At 42.0% G+C, this 15,249-nt stretch overlaps 1 long non-coding RNA gene across 4 annotated transcripts in view; it reads left to right on the top strand.

Annotated features, from left to right (window-relative positions):
- The window catches only part of LOC307195309, a 442,224-nt gene that overhangs the window by 279,635 nt on the left and 147,340 nt on the right, over positions 1–15,249 (top strand). For all 4 annotated transcript variants that reach the window (XR_013830787.1, XR_013830788.1, XR_013830789.1 and 1 more), the window contains one exon: positions 2,555–2,749. This is a non-coding gene — a long non-coding RNA (uncharacterized lncRNA). The remainder of the gene's footprint in view (positions 1–2,554; positions 2,750–15,249) is intronic.

Genomic DNA, 15,249 nt, shown 5'->3' with positions numbered 1-15,249 from the left:
TTCGTCCTTGCCTGCTGTTCATAGATTCCTAGGCTCAAAGCCAGCTTTGCATTTTCATCCTTTGGCATAAGCAGAGCATGGAGTGGAAATAAAGAGGACAAAGGCAGTGATTTCCTGTCTATACCCGCCACAAGTGCCCTGTCCCAGTGGCCCCAAGGGGCCAAAGTAAATGACACTTTTGTCAAGAATGTGAATGATCTAGGTAAATTACGAAACGTTAGATAAATACACACATATATGCATATGTGAATAAATGTGTGCATGTATGTATATATACACATGTTCATGCATATATGTGCATATGTACACACACATATATATACATACCTGTTCTGTAAGAATATGTCCAAAACTGTAAATAAAAGGTAAGGAAGACGATGAGTGCCATCTCGTGGAGAGCCCAACCACTACATTTCCCAAATTATCTCTACAACAAACATTTTTTAAATGCCAAGCCGATATTGCTTGGAGTAAAGATTTTCTTCCTACCTTTCCAAGTTGTTCATCCAAATCATAATGTGTCCGCTACATACACAGTGTCATGGTCCAGCGTGCCAGGATACACCTTAGGGACGGCACCGTGCTCATGGAGATGGGCACTGTGGTGAATCAGTAGAGATGCATTCACTACTGACCCCAGCTCAGGCAGACGTCTCAAAAGTTATGCCAGTCAGTGACAAAGCTGATAACGGACTCCAGGACTCACAGCGTTTTATACATGACACCGTCCTGTGACCAGTTGTTGCTGCAGCCACCATTTTGCACAATGTAATCCAATCACATTGTTCACAGTCTGCCCACGTTCAAAGCTCAGTTGATCAAGCCTTTTACTTTCTCTCAGTTAACTGGCATCACAGCCTCGTAGCCTAGCTACATGCATACTTCTATAAGCAATATTAATGCTCTACTGGATCAGTTGCCTGAGATACATACATATACGCAATGCCTGCTCCTACTTGTTGTATCTCAATATGCACAAGAAGGTGAACTGACTTCTTCCTGCTGCAGACATGACCAAGGACATAGGTTCTCATTCCCGGGAGTGTGAGAGTCCATGGTAAAATGGGGTTTCTGCCAAACATTACATGAGCATGATTAACTAACACCCTCTCATCACTCAGCAGGAGAAGAAAGTGTTTTGTAGCTATTAGACAGGCAGGGAATGCAGAAGGGTAGCCGCATCAGAGCTTTTGGCAATGAGTGAAAAAAAAGGGCACTAATAGTAAGACTAGCTTACAGGTACCCTTCCATTCACTCATTCAGCAAATATTATAAAGTGCTCTGTGTGTTGTCTGCACTATGGATAATGCAAGCGATCAAACCAGGCAAGAACTGACAAAGCTCCCTACCTTCAAAGGGCTTCCATTCTAGTCAGGATTATAGACAATAAGTAAGTGAAACATTCTGTTTGTTAGAGGACGATAAGAACTAAGGAGATAAATAAAGCAGAGAAGAGAGAGAATGCCGAGGGTGGGGAGTGTTACAGTTTTACAGAAGGTTGCCAGGGAAGGCCTCATGAGAACATGACACTTCTGTTGAAACTTGGAGAAAAGAGAGCAAGGTTTGCAAATGTGCGCGGCAAAAAGCAAAGAGCCAGAGACAGACCTATGCCTGGCAGGCCAAGAAATAGGTTTCCAAGTGCTAGGTTAGGTTCTTTTTCCACAACACTGATAGAAATCCTGTTTGACAGTGAAAAATCCAGCACACCAGGAGATTGCCCAATGTGCCAGAGCCGGTAATTGGTGGATTTAGGTGGGAACCCAGCCTAGCCCTGGGCTAGATATTTTTACCCGCTAAACCCAGTAGCTGATCAGATGGGTCTCTTTTGGAGGTTAGGGAGGAGGAACTGTGACAGGCTCAGAAAGAAGGAGTGTTATTAGGGACAGAGCCTAGAAATACCTCAGGATTTTTTTTTTGTAAAAAATAATTGGTACTTTTCCCTACAGACTATATTCTTGTCATAAATCCAAGAAATAAAATATTAATATGTGACCTCATCTGATATTCCACATTTTCGTATTTAAATTAGACCTTATAAATAAAATCGAATATTATAACAGCACATGGACCCGTAACTTCAGTTACCAATCTGGTGATGCTCCACCTGGGTTCTTGCAGAGTTCTTGAACGGGAGGAATGAGGAAAATAAAGTAACTGTGTGCCTACCAGAGTACAGAGGAATTGACCTTTGTCCAGCCATATCAGATGGTTTGAGTATTAGATTCATGGTCAATGTATAGAGGAAACGCATCCCAGCCCAACAGCGCATGCTCAGAGCAGAGATGCTGCAGAGTTATCACGTGGGCTGAGTACTCCCCTTGCCCGCAGGGTAGGAGGCGCAGCGCTCACACCACCAGCCATTTGGCATCGGGAACAGGCAGCACAGCCACCACACCGGCACTGCCTACAGCCTGCCCTGCCTCCTAGGAGGGGTTTCTTTCGCCCACGGCTGGAGCAGTCCAACCAGGGTAGTGTTGAAGTAGGCTGCTCGCCTGGTGTTGCTGCATCCCCCTGTGGACGTCCCATTACACAGCTCTTGTTTTCCCTCCCCCAGGCGGACCCCAGATCAGCTTGCCCACAGTGAGTGGGACGAAGCAAATCGGAGCTGCTTAAACATTATGAGTCTCATTACTCTTTGGAAAGCGCTTGAAGATCACTGGTTTCACTACCCTCAGAGTGTCACCAGGCTGGTCATCAAGGGGACCTGGGAACTCCTCTGCTGACCAAGTTCCAGCCCACATCCACACAGGTGAGAGTCAGTTCTAGTCTGAAGTCTTTCTGAGATTTGATAACCTTTTTGATTCCCCATTTCGATATTTAACAGCAATAATAGAAAAGTGTTTGGAACATTTTATACCCTTCTTGCTGTCCTTTAAAGTTTTTTTTTCCTTCTGTTTTCAAAAGAATAGTTACAATTTCTGAAGTTAATTCACTGACTGCTTGAAAACCATTCAGTTGTCCTGAAGAATCTGGTTTCACCTCACAGTAAGATCTAGAAATCACATTTTATACTTTCTGTTCTAAAAAGTGATAGATGTTAAATATGTCCTGTTCTATCTTGGCCTTTTTCTTTGACTTTTTGTTTTTTTTGGTTCTCTTATCTCATTGACTCCCTTATATCTCATCGGAAGAAACCCTCATTATTTAAAGAATCAGTACTGATTTAAAGGTATATACACAATTTTAGCATGGGAGATTCTGCCATAAGTGTGGTTATACCAAATGGTATGTATGGAGAAGGGAAGCAATTGGGGGGGGGCAGGGGTGGCCATATAACGAAATGACTCGGGTAACACGGGAGGGAAGTGGAGTGACCTGCCTCAGGGGTGGGACCTCCACAAAGGCTATTGTTGGCCCCAGCCCCAAACTGAAGCGGCTTCTTTTCCCTCCTCTTCTGGTTGTCCTGCCTTCCTGCCCCCTCCCTGGGTCCTGCTTTCCTCAGGGTCTTTCTTTTCTTTCTCTCTCAAAATTTTCGGATAAGAGATAGTACTAACAACAGCTGCCTTAACTTCAGCATGTGTGACAGTTAAACACTGCCTATTGTTAATCCTTTTAAAAATCCAGCTTTTTGCATATAAAAAAAGAAGTGCAAAGAAATTAAGAGATTCGTCCAGTGCCACACAACTGCTAAGGGGCAGAGGTGGGAATTAAACCCAAACTGGGCAGACTCTGAGCCCATCCTTCTTACATACTGTGCTACCACTTTGTGCCTGGGTGATGACTTGTTCCAGAAGCACTTGCATTTTGATTGTGATCATATTCAAAAGGTGAAGGGATGAGTTCCAAAGTTGAACTTCCAGACACTTGCAGACGTTGGAGAGGATGGGAGTAAAATAGCAGGGGGTCTTCTTTTACGGGGTCTTCTCAGCATCTTTCCCTTATGCAGTGTATTGCCCTGTGCATGTCTGTTCAACAAGCATTTATGGAACACATCTGTCAAGCTCTGTGCGAGGCTCTGGACATGATAATGTGGTTGTTAAGAACCACACTTCCCTTCTCCCTTCCTTAATAGCCTATCCTTTTCTGGAAAGTTTGACTTGTGGAGCAATGTCTCCAGGATCTATTCCTTTTTATTCTTATTAAAAATAATTCTCATCCCACCTTAACAGAATCCTATGATATCAGATACTAGTGATGTTTAAATTTTTCATTCCCGTGCCCAATATTGACTGAATTTTTCAAATTTAGATTTGATCTGTTCGTAATTTGGAGAACGGTAAGCATCTGAAAGATGGTATTTAGTATGCCTGGTATTAAGCTTATACTGAAGTAAAGGACATGAAAGAGTCTAAAATTTGTCACCAAATGAAACCAACAGAAGCCTGCAAAGTGTCACGAGATACTCAGCATATCTTTAAATGGCAAAACTAGTCCTTTTTCCATAGACACTGATTCAGTGACTGAAGGCAATTTTCTTGTCTTTTAACTTCTTAATTATTTTTAATTGAAATGAGACATGCCTAGTTTCTTTACCTGCTCCCCCTATGATTTTTGGATACCTTTTCTGTAGCTCTCCCAGGATGTGGTTTACTTGTACATTATCTTTCTTAACATGTGGTGTTCAGAGTTAAAGACAGTATCTCAGTGGGGGCCCATAAGACAAGAGTTCATGATCGTCTAGTTGATCTGGAAACCACTTTTTGTCTTAGCTGAGATGGCGTCCACTTGTTCAGCAGTTTTCTCCAGGAATTGGTTTATATTGAGCTATCACACTCAGCTTTTTCTCCCAAATTTCTTTAAAACTTTTTCTTTATCCTTAAAATTAAAATCAATTAAATTAAATGACACACATTTAAAAATTCTCAAAGGGAGAAATTTCTGTTTACACTGCTAGTATTTTATCTTGTTAATATCAAATATATTTTCTCAGCTTTAAAAATATTTTTAATTGAAGTATAATTGATTTACAACGCTGTGTTAGTTTCAGGTGTACAGCAAAGTGATTTAGATATATATATATAAACTCTTTTTCAGATTCTTTTCCATTATAGGTTATTACAAGATATTGAATATAGTTCCCTGTGCTGTACAGTAGGTCCTTGTTGTTTATCTATTTTATATATAGTAGTGTGTATCTGTTAATCCAATACTCCTAATTTATCCTTCTCCCTCTTCCCCTTTGGTAACCATAAGATTGTTTTCTATGTCTGTGAGTCTGTTTCTGTTTTGTAAATAAGTTCATTTGTATCACTTTTTTAGATTCCACAAGTAAGTGATATATATTTGTCTTTCTCTGTCTGACTTATTTGGTTAATCTATTTTCTCAGCTTTTTCAGGTGTTTTTTCATCTTGGTGATAGTGGGGAAGGTTCTGGAACTGATGAAACAAAATTAGTTATGGGATGAAAATGGTTGAAGTTAAGTGACAGGTACTTAGTGGCTTATTCTACCATCTTGTATTTTTTGCATATGCATGAAATTTTCCAAAATAAAAATTTTAAAAATTACCCATATATTATATTTTTGTTTATACCTAGCCTTAACCATCTCATCTAACAATACAGCAAAAACTTTGCCCAATGTTTTGCTGAAATCAAAATACACTTTGTCAAAAACATCCCTCTCAGTTAATTGTCTGGCAAATTTTCAGAATTCCTCCAAAATTGGAATTAAGCATTAAAAAATTAAATGACAAAGAAACAATTAAAAAGTTATTAAAATCTCTGTTAGTTTGGTTTCCAATCTTGGCCAAAACTTTGTCCCATATAACAGTATTCCCTTGGTATTCTGTCACTGCTATAGCATCAAAGTTGTACATTTATGTATATTTTGGGACCTTAGTTATTAGCTAGGCTGAGTCCAGGGATGAGACAGCTCATCCATATATGAAGAGAGGTAAAGGGCACTGGGTGCAGAGACATCAATGGGAATAAGAAGGAATCATATTTACCAGAATTCCTCTAGGGGAAAGGAGTTGCAAGAATTACTTTGATAAGACTCTGGGGATGAGAATAAAGACTTCCAAGACTCATGCTCACGTTACAATAAAAAAGTCTCTAACCTGATTCTGAGGATGGTGGGTCAGGTAAGGGCAAGGAGACATTTGTGGAGTGTTAAGCTCATCTGGGATGAGAACTGAATTACTCAGATCAGCTCAGCACAGCTGGAGCACCCCTGCAATCAGCCTCACCCCACAGAACATATAACTCCTCTCCTTAGTACATATTGAACAAATATTTTTAAACCATCGGTCTGAAGGGACAACAAATTATTAAGTCAGCCCTGGGTCTCAGAATGTAATCTGCAAAAATTAAAATTATAAGCAGATTACTAGAAAGTAAAGGAACACTTTACTGACACTTTTCTAAAGATCTAACTCTCTGGATGATGTCATCTAATTTTGCTTCAGGAATTGTAAATGTTACATGTTCAAAGACTTAGGAGAGGAAAACACACAACTGAAAAGAAGTGAAATGCCAAAGAAAATGGACTGAGTCACAGCTCAGGACCCCCGGCCACCCCCAGGGCAAAGTGAGAGTTATCCAGAAGGGCTTTACCAAACCGGGCCGGCCAAAGGGCCAGAGTAGCTACGAGGACCGTTTCCACCCTCTTCCCTGAGCACTGTAGACACAGTTGCTCCAGATGCAGAGAACATCAAATTCAGCCAGCTAGCTCCAGGTTAAGAGAATGGCAGATACAGTCATGAGAATGGTTAGTAGTGTTTAATAAACTTTTTGGGGGCGTATCTTCCAGAAGGCAGAAATGTGAAAGACGTGGCCTTGAGGGACCTCCACATCTCTCTCATCAGGCTGTGAAAATTAGTCTCCTCTTGTTGAATAGGAAAGGTTAGCGTTTAATAGTTAATGAAGGCCAGATAATCCGAGCAGATAAGAGCAGATAAGAGTCTGCACAGACTGCATTTGGGACAACCCCAAATCCTCTTATCTCTTCTCAGAAAGTCTGCTGTTTGTAAGATATTGCTTTAAGGAGAGGAACAGAAGCACATATGAAGAGAACCACTATCTTTTCCAAAGAATGCAGACTACATGAAGAGGTGCTGCTTTATAGGTTTATGGGGAGCTACAACAACATACTATATTTTTTTTCCCCTGGATTCAATACACTGACCCCCTGGTAGATCAACTTTAAAACATTTACACCATTGTGGACATACTGTAAGACTCCCTCCTTCTTTTGCTGCTTGCACTACTCTGTGATCTGTATTGTTTATACCCAAGTGGCTCGTAGTGTACTCCTATGAGGAAATGTTCTGAGCATAGTGAAACCCAGGAGGAAACAGAGAGTGGGTTAAGCTTTCTTTGATGGAGGCATTCAGCTACCTTGTCTTTGTGCTCAGGGTTATTTAAGGGCAGACAGTAGCAAAAGTATCTTGCCCCAGTTTAACTCTCCCCACTCCACCCCACCTTTTATGTCTCTCTTGGGACAAAGCTAGCCCAACCTCTCCAATTCCCTAAAAGTCCTATCAACACAGGTCATGATTTACTCCTTCCGTGGAGGCTTTCCCCATCCCTCCTTGACAGTATCTCCTCCCATTCACTGGGGATTGGATGTAAAAATTGCCTCCTGCCCCTGCTACTTCTGTGACTGTCCAAAGTGTAAGCTCCTTTTCCTCTGTCTTCTCCCATCTTTTCATCCCCAAACGCTTCTGTGCTTTTCTTCCTATTACATACCCAACTTTTCTCTTCTCCCCTCCCTCTCCCACTTTTCTTCTGTGTCCACTCTTATCCTATATCCACAATTCCCCTTGCCCTCAGCCCCTCCACTGAACATTCCCTGCACAACCTTGCCTTAGCTGGTGTTTGACTCTCCCTGAGGACCTTTTTGCCCCCAAATGGAGGTGGCCCAATTCCCCAGCTCCAGTAACTTGGGTAGTGTACTCCTCATTCTCAAGGCTAATTTCAGGCATGAGTCCTTCTCTATCATGTAAAAATCCTTGCTCTTTGGTGACTTGGAACATCCAACTAAATCCCCATCTCTCCTTATCTCACTCCTTTACCAAATTTCTCGGTCTCCCTCTCATTCTTGCAAGCACCTAGCTTACAGCCTTATTCTCCATTGTGGGTTACTTTTCCTGTTCACATGGATTCCTCATGCAACACCCTGGCCTCTTGAATTTTTCATCTTTCCAGATCCAATAACTTTCAACTTTCCTCAGTTCAGCGCCTCATTCTTATGATCCCATACTCAGCAAGACCCTTCTCCGATCACAGGGCCCTATGCTTCTCAAACCATAGGGTTCTGGGCTTCCCTGGTGGCACAGTGGTTGGGAGTCCGCCTGCCAGTGCAGGGGACACGGGTTTGTGCCCTGGTCCGGGAGGATCCTGCATGCCCGCGGAGCGGCTGGGCCCGTGAGCCATGGCCGCTGAGCCTGCGCGTCCGGAGCCTGTGCTCCGCAGCGGGAGAGGCCACAACAGTGAGCGGCCCGCGTACCGTAAGCAAAAAAAAAAAAAAAAAAAAAACAAAACCCGTAGGGTTCTGTTTTTCCAGCATCATCACTCTTGAGTCCCTCCACGATTCCTGGCTTTTTGTCCATCAACTCCTCCTACTTTTACTGCTCTCTCATCCAACTTAGACCCCATTGTAAATCACTTTAGTCACTTTCTTTTAATGTCCTTGCTTGCCTGTCCTCCCATTTTACCTGCCCAGCTGAATCTCAACCTTTGATCAATCTAGCTGTAGGTCTTCTCAGTTTTTACCTCACCACTGATGATTGTCGTGAACGTTACACAGCCATATGTATTCATGCTCCTCAAGTATTATGGTCTCCAATCCCACTCTTGCCTTTTCAGTATTTGCTTTAAATATTGACTCCCTTTTCTCTGATTCCATGATAGGTCACCCCTGCTTCTAATGAGACATGTTTTAGTCTAATATGAGTTCATATCGGGTTGTTGTCTAGTCTCAAGGGCCTGGAATCACTCTAGATCTTTTAAATGTCTTTGATATTCTGCTGTGATCCATTATGTTTTATACAGTAGAGGGGGGTTTTATACCATAGATTTGTGGTTTTATACACTAGAGGGTGATAATATATTTCTCACTTTTGAGTACACGGTGAGTACTTCTCTGTGGTTCTCATCCTTTCCTATCCCACAATGTGCTGGAAATATACTGTGTTGGAACTTACTGATTAGTATGAACATTCATATGCTTACTTCAGTGAATAATTCTAAAATCTCATCTTGGTTATTTCAACAGGCTTTGACTTCCGTAGAATTCTCTGCTCTTTTCCCTTCTGTGATTGAATTTCCTGGAAGTCTCTGCTCCACCCTCAGGGATCCCTATGGCCCAGTCAGCCCAAGCTCCATCCTAAGGAAAGAGAGAGTCAGTTTCTTTTCAAATTTTATTTTTTGAGAGAAGTTTTAGGTTTGCAATAAAATTGAGAAGAAGGTACAGAGATTTTCCAGATACCCTCGCCCCTCACACATGCATAGCCTCCTCCATTATCAAAAGCATTCACCAGAATAGTACAATTTTTTAACAAGGATAAAAATACACTGACACATCATAATTATCTAAAGTCCATAGTTCACCCTTAGGGTTCACTCTTGGTGCTGTACCTTCTGTGGGTTTGGACAAATGTAGAATGACATGTATCCATCATTATAATATCATATAGAGTATTCTCACTGCCCTCAGAATCCTCTGTGCCCTGCCTATCATCTCTCCCTCTACCTCAAGAATCAGTTTTAGTTCTTCTGTGAGATTTCACTCATTTGATATGTGAATTTAAGCTACTTCCTTCTCTTTGGATGCTCTAACTCTTTCAATGTGAAATGGAATAGTTGTCACCGCAGCCCAGTGACAACTTTAACCAGTGTTGGTTAAAGTACTCTGATTCTAGAGTAAAATTTAATTTGAAAGCAATTTAAAAACTTTATTTTTAGAGCCAAATTATGCTTCTCATTCATTTTACAGGAGTAAACTAAAATCTACTTTCTGCATAATTTGGTGTGTTATATTCCCTATACTGGAAACATAAGCAATAAAAACTAAAGTTAGTGTGTATTGCTGTTTAAGAAGAATTCTGTGCCTCAGCTCCTTGACTAGAGACTTAAAGCCTTTCTCCTTTGTATTACCTGAACAAAATACACCCTATTCTCCTTTTAAATATCTAGAATAAAATATACATCACTGAATTATAACAGCTGATGTGTGTCTTCTCTATTATTAACTAATTTAATGATCAAGAGTGATACTTTTTCTCAAACTTCAATTTGCTTGCAACAATTCAAAAATGATAATAATAGTTCCTGTGCTAACCATCCTATCTCACTACAGCTCCAAGGATTTTCTCCATTTTGAATATGAATAAACTGAGAGAAAACAAGAAACCCAGGAGATCTCACAATAAGTAGTTTGGCTGAGATTTAAAAACAGGGTCATCAGTACCTAAACACTGAACATTACGGCAGGTTAAAAAACAGGTTAAAAAACAAACAAAAAATGCAATTTCCAGTGTGTTTCAAACACCTGTGTTCCCTCCCCTGTGCCCACCAAGTCCTACCCGTCCATCAAGTTCCACTGAGTTGATTGGTTCTACCAGGTCACATAGATATTTCCCTGCTGAAGGATGACTTCTGGGAGTTGGAGCGGGTCAGTTTTAGCAAAGAAGAGGCGAGGTCTTGGTTGACCTGCCAGTGATGTGTGGACTGAACTTCCTGAGAGACACGATTGCTGTACCCAGTAGGGAAGTTCTGAACAGGACCCATCTTGTGAAAAGTGGAAGGGACCGACAGACATGCTGGATGTGCTGATAAACAACAAAGGCTGTGTCATCTTCCCAGAAAAGAGGAAGCTAGGATGATGCACAAGCACAAGATCCCTGACTTGAAAGCATCCTTTTGCTTAACAAGAAGGTTTGGGAAAAGAAACACCATACTACTGAATTTCATTTGTTTTGTAGCACAGAAAAAGCATTCAAATGAGCATTTATTAAATTAATCGAATGAGTTAGAGCTATGAAACAATGCATGGTGTGGATCAAAATGTGATCAGATGGCAGCATTTCTCATTTAAACAAAACAGTCTTTATTCTAATGCAGTGGTTTTTAAACAACATTGGGGATCTTAAATTAGAATTCAGAGTCCCTCACGAAAGGGCTATAACACATCATTATCTGCCTCTAAACTCTTCTATGCCAAATTCCTCACGTCACTCGAAGAGCTTTTTTTCTGAAACACAGGTCAGCTTGAGTAACTTTCCTCCTCAAAAACCTGCAATGGTTTCCCACTGCTTTGGGAGTACATTTCTAGCACAGTGTTCCAAATTCTCCATAATGTAGCAACTTTTTGCTTCACCTGGTTCATCACAAGAGCTTCTCTGAATTAATCATTAACCTCCCTCCAAAGCTTTTTTCAGGCTGTTTCTGCAGTTTGTCTTGCCTTCCGCATTGCTCTGCATTTTAAGATTCTGTAGTCCTCACTCTACTACACCCTCTCCGTGAAGCCTCTATTAATGCTCCAGTGTGAAGTGCTCTTTCCCTCCATGGAACTCCCAAGCTCTGTCACACTTACGCAGCTGCTGCATACTGCTCTGTGCGGTTGCTATTTGAACTCTTGTCTAATCTCCCATGCATTACAATCAGATTGTTTGATACTTTCTTGAATCTCCTATGGCAGTGATTCTCAAACTTTAGCAAACATCAAAATTACTTGGAGGGCTTGTTAAAACACAGATTGCTGGGCCCCATTCCAGAGTTTTTGATTCAGTAGTTGTAGCGTGCGACCCAAGAATCCACCTTTTTAATAAGTTCCCAGGTGATGCTGATGGTCTTGGTCAGGGGACCCCTGCACCATAGGGCCCAGCCTAATGCCTTACACATCGTAGGCTCAACAGGATAATTGGGTGGGTTATATAGCCATACTTATGGATTGAAAATTTAGCAGGTGTTTTATTAAGACTTTTAGCATTGTGTCTAAGAATATAAATTATCATGGTTGTCACTTACAGGTATGTAAGATAGTGGAGTTTATATAATCTCTGAAAGTTGACATATTACGTGTTAGTGTCATCCAAATAGTTCTGATGTGTATTTGGACCTTTGAAAGCACATGGTGAATGAAGATCTACCTATAGGGAACTGAAAGGAAAAGAAACTGCACATTTTTCTCCAACACTCGTGGCAATATAAGTAGTTTCCACTTTACCCACCAGGAAATGGGAGCTCAGAAAGGTCACATAGCAAAGATGTAGCAGGACCCGGGCTCTGTCCGGTCTTTAGTCTCCCTTGCTCATCTGCTGTACTTCCGGTTCCTCCCCAGAAGAAGTAGCACTTTTGGCGGAAGTAGATAACAGACATTAAGAAAATATTAAGTTCAGGCTCAGGACAACAACCAAAAAAATCCCAATTTATTTTAAATGAGTTGTAATGAATAAGTGGCACAGATATGACCCAAGCATGTGTTGTCTACTTCTCAGTATTCCCTGGAGGCATGGACTCTACTCATTTCATGCCTCCTAAGACAAGGCATCCAATTGCCTGGTTAAGACCTAAGGCTCAGTGAGTGGTATTAACCCTGTCTTTTCTTTCTTTCTTTCTTTCTTCCTTCCTTCCTTCTTTCCTTCCTCCCTTCCTTCCTTCCTTCCTTCCTTCCTTCCTTCCTTCCTTCCTTCCTTCCTTCCTTTCTCCCTTTCTCTCTCTCTCTCTCTCTCTCTCCCCCTTTCTCTCTCTCTTTCTTTCTCTCTCTCTTTCTTTCTTTCTCTCTTTTTCTTTCTCTCTCTCCCCTTCCTTCCTTCCTTCCTTCCATTCTTCCTTTCTTTTAAATGTGCACATGGCTCTTTTTTTCTCTTTGGGGAAATCTGAGAGATTAGAGCTGTTGCCACCCAGAAGTCAGAATAAGTCAGTGAAACTTACTGAGTTACCAGAGAATGAGTCTATATGTGGATGTCGGGAGCAAGGTTTCATGAGAGAGTTAGGAATTTCTAAACATTATCTGTCTGCTCTCAGAGATAAAAAACAAGACACGTCTGTTTCCTCTGTGACAATCAAATGGGATGTTCCTTGGCTCAGACAACCTTCTGTTGCAGAGGTAGTGCAGCATGGATTGTTGTGCAGGGTGGAGGGCTGTGTAGGGTGGAGGGTAGTGCAGGGTGGATGCAGCTGCAGGGTGGATGCAGCTGCAGGGTGGAGGGTAGTGCAGGGGGGAGGGTAGTGCAGGGGGGAGGGTAGTGCAGGGGGAGGGTTGTGCAGGGGGGAGGGTAGTGCAGGGTGGAGGGTAGTGCAGGGTGGATTGTTGTGCAGGGTGGAGGGTAGTGCAGGGTGGATGCAGCTGCAGGGTGGATGCAGCTGCAGGGGGGAGGGTAGTGCAGGGGGGAGGGTAGTGCAGGGGGGAGGGTAGTGCAGGGGGAGGGTTGTGCAGGGGGGAGGGTAGTGCAGGGTGGAGGGTTGTGCAGGGTGGAGGGTAGTGCAGGGTGGAGGGTTGTGCAGGGTGGAGGGTAGTGCAGGGTGGAGGGTAGTGCAGGGTGGAGGGCTGTGCAGGGTGGAGGGCTGTGCAGGGTGGAGGGTAGTGCAGGGTGGAGGGTAGTGCAGGGTGGAGGGCTGTGCAGGGTGCAGGGTAGTGCAGGGTGGAGGGTAGTGCAGGGTGGATGCAGCTGCAGGGTAGACTGTCGTTCTTGGTGCAAGAGCTTCAGCATCATCCAGGAACATGTTAGAAAGGCGAGTTCTCAGGCTCCACACCCACACAGTGAACCAGAAATTTTGGGGGTGGTACCCAGAAATCTATTTCAATCAGCCCTTGAGGTGAATCTGATGCAGGCTGAAGTTTAAGAATAACTGCTAGTGTTTAGTTATCAACAAATTAGGCAGTCCCGCAAACTACAATTCTTTTTTCAATGACTGTCACCAAATCATAAGAAAGTTGTGCTTTTGGACAAATTCTGTAGATATTCCAGTGTGGTTTCTGACAAGGAAGTGTCTTAATTTTGGGACAGGTTTTAAAAGAACACAAAATTTACGTATTTTTCCTTGTGTATTTGTTTTTATTTTAAAATTTTGTTTTGTATTGATTGTACCTTTGAGAACAAATATTTAAATTATAGCATGGATAAAGGCTTTGCTATAGAAGTTCAGAGTTGAAAGTTCACTTGAAATGTCATCAGATCGAATTCTTATCTTAGAGTTGAAATAAGAAGCTTAGAAGGTTTACATGAATCCCTGGATCTCAGAGCATTGTTAATCCTATTGTTTTCTCTCTGTCCTCCATGAAGCATCCCACTTTCACTGGGCTTGTGCATACAAAAAGGTGATACAAAAAAATAATAATGATAAGTAAATAGTATCTTTCACTTACTTTGGTCATCATTTACCATACCTGAATAAATCACTGCCTAGGTACAATATTTCCATACAGTAATTCAGAATGTCTCTCTTTGGGTCTTTTAAGTTTACAGTTTATAATTCAATTTTATAAATGTTTTGAGGTCATGAATTATTCTTTGAGGCTGAAAATATTTAAGAGTTGTAGTCTTGAATTATTCTCATGCAATACACATACCACATCATTCTGCATCGAATTACAGAATACCCTCAGGAATTTTTAGGGGTTCCATAGAGCCCAGGTTAAGAATTTCTGCTTAAATAAGCTCATCTAACACTGTGGATGAAAAAACTTCCTTCCCAAAATTATCCTTTTCATCTAAAGACTTTCTTTAGGAAAGGATTTTTGCTCCACCATGAATCCCGTGTAAATAATTGCCACCTAATTCCCCCACCTTCCCCTCTGATGCCCCAGACTCAGCCCTGCATTTGCAAACGGTAAGCAGCAGGGCCTAAGGGGTGGATTCTCCAGTTTGCCCTCTGAAACATTCTCTCTCCTTCTCCGCAAGGACCCCTGCCCTGCCACCCTGCACTGGCACTGTCCATATTATTGGAGGGTAGGGGCAAGTTCTGGAGGCAATTTAAATAAGCTTCCTTGTACCAGAGATAAGCAGGACGTACAGATGCAGTTGAAATTTTATGCACATTTGGAAAGCTTGCTTATTTTAGGATTTTGTTCAGAAATGAGTCACTGGAGCGTCTGTTTCTGGCTCTGTGTCTGTGGCTCTGTCTCTCAGAATGATAAAATTCCCAACTAGTGGCCAGAGAGAGCACATTAGTTTAAAATTTGTTCTAGTCAAGAAGCTCGTCCAGTGTAAGTGCCAAGGGACATGCCATAACAGATTTACAGTTCGCACAATAAATAAAGAGCCGAAGAAGCCTGAAGGGAGGTGAGCGCGGAGGATGCTCTGGAGTAGTGAGGACTGAGCGGGTCACAGAGTCAGTACGTACCGAGGTAGTTACATCTCCAG

Source organism: Stenella coeruleoalba (assembly GCF_951394435.1).
Source record: "Stenella coeruleoalba genome assembly, chromosome: 12".
Classification (NCBI taxonomy): Eukaryota; Metazoa; Chordata; class Mammalia; order Artiodactyla; family Delphinidae; genus Stenella; species Stenella coeruleoalba.
Note: the sequence above shows the minus strand (reverse complement) of the source record. Positions and strands in the feature narration are given on the sequence as shown.